This window comes from Polypterus senegalus, chromosome 3, assembly GCF_016835505.1.
Source record: "Polypterus senegalus isolate Bchr_013 chromosome 3, ASM1683550v1, whole genome shotgun sequence".
In the NCBI taxonomy this organism is placed as follows: domain Eukaryota; kingdom Metazoa; phylum Chordata; class Cladistia; order Polypteriformes; family Polypteridae; genus Polypterus; species Polypterus senegalus.
The window spans coordinates 289,115,254-289,121,253 of NC_053156.1; the positions used below are offsets into that span (position 1 = coordinate 289,115,254).

The 6,000-nt window shown below is 44.3% G+C and overlaps 1 protein-coding gene across 2 annotated transcripts in view; it reads right to left on the reverse strand.

The window, feature by feature from the left end:
- Positions 1–4,539, reverse strand: part of dennd2c (DENN/MADD domain containing 2C) — a 203,196-nt gene extending 198,657 nt beyond the window's left edge. For both annotated transcript variants that reach the window (XM_039749390.1, XM_039749389.1), the window contains exon 1: positions 4,108–4,539. The gene's annotated coding sequence lies outside the window, so the exon portion shown is untranslated. The remainder of the gene's footprint in view (positions 1–4,107) is intronic.
- Positions 4,540–6,000: the final 1,461 nt, after the last annotated feature.

Sequence of the window (6,000 nt, forward strand, 5' to 3'; positions counted from 1 at the left end):
GACTATAAAGCCCTGCAGAGAGTAATTAAAACGGCAAAGCGTCTCAGCAGTTGTGCTCGGCTCCCCCTACAGGACATTTACAATGTAGAACAAGGTCAGGTCAGATTGGGGAGCTGCACCCACCATACAATAAAATGGCTCGGGATCCCAATTGGCAACCTCCAAAGCAGACAGGCGGTCCAGTACCAACTTCCGGAAATGACCATCTATCTGCTGCAGCCAGGTATTACATGTGCATCCACTCGGCCTGGTCCAGTCGCTCAGATTCTCAACAATGACGATCCTGTGGCTCGGATCACCCTCAGGGAATCACACGGCTGTAGTGCTGTAACTGATGCTCCCTGACAATGCAGGTCATGTGACTCATTCGGGACTCCATGAGCAACACAAAGTCAAACCAGCGGGACCCAAGGATTCTCCAAAGAGACACAGTACCAAAGGAGTCCAGTCTTCTTCTCAGGTCACTGGATAGCATCCATGTCTCACAACCATATAGCAAGACAAGAAGCACCAGGACTCTGAAGACTTGGACACACCCCTTTCCAGTGACCGCATGACCCCCCATGCTCTCCCATTCCATCTACTGACTTCATAGGAAAAGTCACCAGAGACATGAATGTCACTACCAAGGTAAGTAAACCTCTCGATGAGGGCGACACTCTCTCCGCAGACAGACACACTGCTGACAGCTGTACCCTAATGGTCACTGAAGGCCTGGCTCTTGGTTTTTATAGGGAATCTTGCAAACCTAGACACTCAGACTCCTCGCTAAGGACTAGAGACTCCTTTGACTCCACAAACATCACAGCATCGTCAGCAAAGTCAAGATCCATGAATCTTTCTTCACCAACAGATGCCCCACAGCCGCTGGACCCCACAACCCTGCTCAAAACCCAGTCCATACAAGCATTGAAAAGAGTAGGAGCAAAAACACACCACTGACAAACCCCAGAATCAACTGGGAAAAAAACGCAGGGTTTCAGCCTCCACTTTGAAAGCACTCACAGTACCAGAGTACAGGCCGGCCAGAACCATCCATCCATCCATCCATTTTCCAACCCGCTGAATCCGAACACAGGGTCACGGGGGTCCGCTGTAGCCAATCCCAGCCAACACAGGGCATAACAACAACAACATTTATTTATATAGCACATTTTCATACAAGCAGTAGCTCAAAGTGCTTTACATATTAAAGAATAGAAAAATGAAAGACACAATTATAAAACAAAATAAATCAACATTAATTAACATCGAATAAGAGTAAGGTTCAATGGCCAGGGGGGACAGAAAAACCAAAAAAACTCCAGACGGCTGGAGAAAAAATAAAATCTGTAGGGATTCCAGACCATGAGACCGCCCAGTCCCCTCTAAGGCAGGAACCTATCCTGGGCAGGGTGCCAACCCACCGCAGGACACACACAAACACACCCACACACCAAGCACACACTTGGGCCAATTTAGAATCGCCAATCCACCTAACCGGCATGTCTTTGGACTGTGGGAGGAAACCCACGCAGACACGGGGAGAACATGCAAACTCCACACAGGGAGGACCCGGGAAGCGAACCTGGGTCTCCTAACTGCGAGGCAGCAGCGCTACCACTGTGCCACCGTGCCGCCCCCGGCCAGAACCAGAACAACCAAAATTAATAAAGATCCTTCACACCTCATGAACAGGTCTATCGAGCCTAATAAAAACAGGCAGGCGTTTCTGTAGTCTTATGGGCCAAACTGAAAAGGAGCTTCTACTCTCAGGCCAGAGACTTCTTAATCAGGACACTACTGCTCAAATCTTATTTATCTAAGTGCTTTTTTTTTTTTTTTTTATTTACTAATTGAGATAATACAACTATCATATTCTCTGTTTATGTATCTACAGTATCTATTACTCATATTATTTCTCCAATGCACGGTCTGTTGAGCTAACCAGGCTTACATTTCACTGCACATTGTACATGTATAATAGCGTATGTGATGAATGATTCATATATTTTAATATATTAATATTGAATTAAATATATTAATATAATCTTGAACTGAAGCTGCTGACCGGTGTCTGCATGATTCTGTGCACTGGGCTGCTACCACGTGATTGGCTGATTAAATAACTGCATACATAAACAGGTGATCAGGTGTACCTAATAATGTACTTAGTGAGTGAGCGTATATGTATATGCATTTAAAACTCTGCATGGGAAAGCAAAATGTGTTTATCAAAAATCAGTTGCAAAGTGCTAAGTTCCTTATTAATTTACTATTACGGAAAACACCCTTCTGTTCCACATCCCTTTCCTAGAGGACTTGAGTTTTATCACTGACATATTGCAATGAAAAATATTATAATACTAGTATTTATGGTATCATAACCACAAGAATTGGTTGACCCTCATGTGTTTCTTAAGCAGGTGTTCCGAATTACATTGCATTGCATATGAAGCGCATTTTCTTAGCATTGTGTTTATGAAAGGCGCTATATAAAATCAACACAGCTTGAAAAGTTTCTTAGTCTCAATGAAAGGTGGTATCAGGGCTGGATTAACTATTAAGCAATATAAGGACGTGCTTAGGGTATTAAGGGAAGGAGGGGGTCACCGCAGAAAGTTTCCATTGCCAGATTTACCATGGATCCTATGGTGCAGCTAGGCGAGGTTGCACAAAAAGGGGCTCCCACATTAAATGAAAAAACTACATACGTATACATATATAAAATAACAAAATAGTTATAATAAAGGTTAATGATACATATTAATCTTGGGAATACAACAAAATTAGAATCGGGTAACTGCCAGGCGGTCCACCGAGGCTCACGTGATCGCTCTTGTCTTGCTCATGTCAGCTGTCCCGTTCAGTCGTTCACTAGGAGCGAGTGCAGCTCATATTTATGGGGGCACCACAATCTTTCAAGTGCTTAGGGCTTTTAACGGTCTTAATCCGACCCTGGGTGGTTTATAAAATGTACACTCTTTACAAAGTCTCCTCTTATGGTAGTGTACCAAGTTATTGACCAGGCGCCATAAGAATCATCGAGCTCTCTCGTTCTCTCTCCGGGTTGGTGCCTGTCTTGCCAATTCTATTGCCAGGTGAAGTTCAATTTCCCAGAGAACCAAAAGTGGATCGTGGGGCTGACAAAATAAATAGATGGCTGGGTGAAGGCATTCTTGTCTGAATTCAGTAAATCTATTAGATATTACAGCGGTTAAAATGAGTCGCCTCACAAATCAGGAGTGCTGGGTTCAAATCAAAGTCAACGCATTACCCGAGGAGGTTTTCATCCCAATTATGTGTATATTAGGCAAATTCACAGCTTGTGCTTGTGGAATATGAGGGAACACGTGCCCTGTGAAAGATTGCTTTTTCAACTTGCGGCAGGGAGGCATCAGCTATGGACGTCATGATAGTCTGGGTGTGAATGGCGCTATAAAGACCGAGTGCTATCGGCTTCTTATAAAGGACTGCATTCATCCTTTGGTCCGATTCAAGTCGACAGGCTAATCTCCTCGCTATCCGACAGCGGTCGGGGTGAACACACCCCTGGTTTATGCCGTATAATAGGAAAAGCCCGTTAATATAAAGCACTTCAAAAGAGGACATAAAGTGGTTTTCAGTGCCAATCTAACATATTCGTGATCGCGATTAAATAACAAGTACAGAAACCAATAAATAAGGAGAACGGAACATCGGCAAGAAACTTGGGGAGGTGGGGAAGCAGAACTGACTTTAAAACTGAAAATAATGCAAACCGCAAACAAGTTTCATTGTGTCAACGGAAAAAAGAAGAAGAGTGCAGGAACAACTGGTAGCCTCCCTGCATTTACTTGAGAAGGGTTGCTGTGTAAACTTGTTAAAGCACAAATTAGAAGGGAAGGTCGCAGAACAAAGCAGCGCGTATCCTAATTGCTGCGGCTGCCTGGACCGCAGCCAAAAGAGCAACGCGCAACCGGCGACAAATCCAACACACATCGCCACACGCAACCAGAAGAAAGCCTCCGACCACAGAATCACTCACCACTACCAATGTAAACAGGAGAACCACACGAAAAGATGGAAGGAAGTCCCGAAAGTAACAAGAGGAATTTCTGTTTGCAAAATAAATTCAGTTCTGCTCACCTAGGAGGCTGAGCTGTCCCATAGCGACAGGCGTCCGGCTCCTACTCGGCAACAGCCCGTGACATTTGCTGCGGCGCCTCGATCTGTAGATCCTTCAAAGATTACCAACTGTTTCTTTCTTCTTTGAGGGTTAACTAACTGGACACTCCGGATTATGAATTCGGGGAAAGGAATTTGCAGATTGTGGAGTTACCGGACCCGCACTCGGTAGGCAGGATCAACAGGAGGAATGACCAGTTGAGCTCATCTGCAAACGTTGTAAAACTGAGGAAAGGGGCGATCCGATGTGCCTGTCAGGAGAAAACAGTCCGGCAGCAGTGGTCAGCACCATAGACGAAAATCTCCACACAGCTGTGTGTCACTCCTTTCTTTGCTGATACACAAGACTCTGCCTTCCTCCGCGGGGAGCGATTGTTTGTGTGATTCATTTCTATCTAGAGCTCTTTCAAACTTAGCAGGAAGTTCGTCTGTGTCTCCGCCTCTCTCGCACACTACTCAAGTTTTATTGGTCAAAGACCTGTCACTCAAAAATAATCCCAGCCCTTTACATCTGTCATCTGCTTCCCTAACTACACCAAATAGCCAAAGGTGCGGGTATCAAAGGGTGCGTGAAATTGAGGGCGTGGGCAAAAGTGGAGGGCAAAGAACGCTGAAATATCAAACTATCAATCTACATTAATTGAGGTAGATTAACCCTTGGCTGTGGTTTTTTTCCGATTGACACTCTACCCTGGGCTGTCACTGCACTAAGAATACTATATACCCTAATGATCTTAAATAAATACACTATTTACACTTTAAGTTCAGTTCTAAAGATAAACCAACCCACTCAAAGGAAAACATACTGGTTACTCCTGCAATAATAAATAAAAACAACCGCATGGAGTGTAAAAGGACTGAGATGATAACAGCAGAGATATATATATATATATATATATATATATATCCATCCATTTTCTAACCCGCTGAATCCAAATACAGGGTCACGGGGGCCTGCTGGAGCCAATCCCAGCCAACACAGGGCACAAGGCAGGAACCAATCCAGGGCAGGGTGCCAACCCACCGCAGGACACACACAAACACACCAAGCACACACTAGGGCCAATTTAGAATCGCCAGTCCACCTAACCTGCATGTCTTTGGATTGTGGGAGGAAACCCACGCAGACACGGGGAGAACATGCAAACTCCACGCAGGGAGGACCCGGAAGCGAACCCGGGTCTCCTAACTGCGAGGCAGCAGCGCTACCACTGCACCACTGCACTACCGCGCCGCCCTATATATATATATGACAATCCTCAGATACGTAAAACACAGCTGTAATCCTGGTCTTGATATTCCCGAAACATTCACCACGCAGATTGTGGAAAAAAAAGATACATAAGAAGATATACTGTAGGGAGAAATAAATACACTCAAAATACACTACAATAAACTACAATTATCCCTGTCTTTCTCATATATCCATCTATCTCTGATATTGTGCCTTTGACAGCTACAGTATCTATCTATTACATAGTGCCTTTCGTATCTACAATACAATACAATACAGTTTATTTTTGTGTAGCCCAAAATCACACAGGAAGTGTCGCAATGGGCTTTAACAGGCCCTGCCTCTTGACAGCCCCCCAGCCTTGACTCTCTGAGAAGACAAGGAAAAACTCCCAAAAATAAAACCTTGTAGGGAAAAATGGAAGAAACCTTGGGAAAGGCAGTTCAAAGAGAGACCCCTTTCCAGGTAGGTTGGGCGTGCAGTGGGTGTCAAAAGTAGGGGGTCAATACAATACAATACACAGAACAGAACAAATCCTCAATACAATATAAAAATATACATTTTAGAAGTACGGAGCAGAATTTAACAGTATATGATATCACATAATAAGATTTGGATAT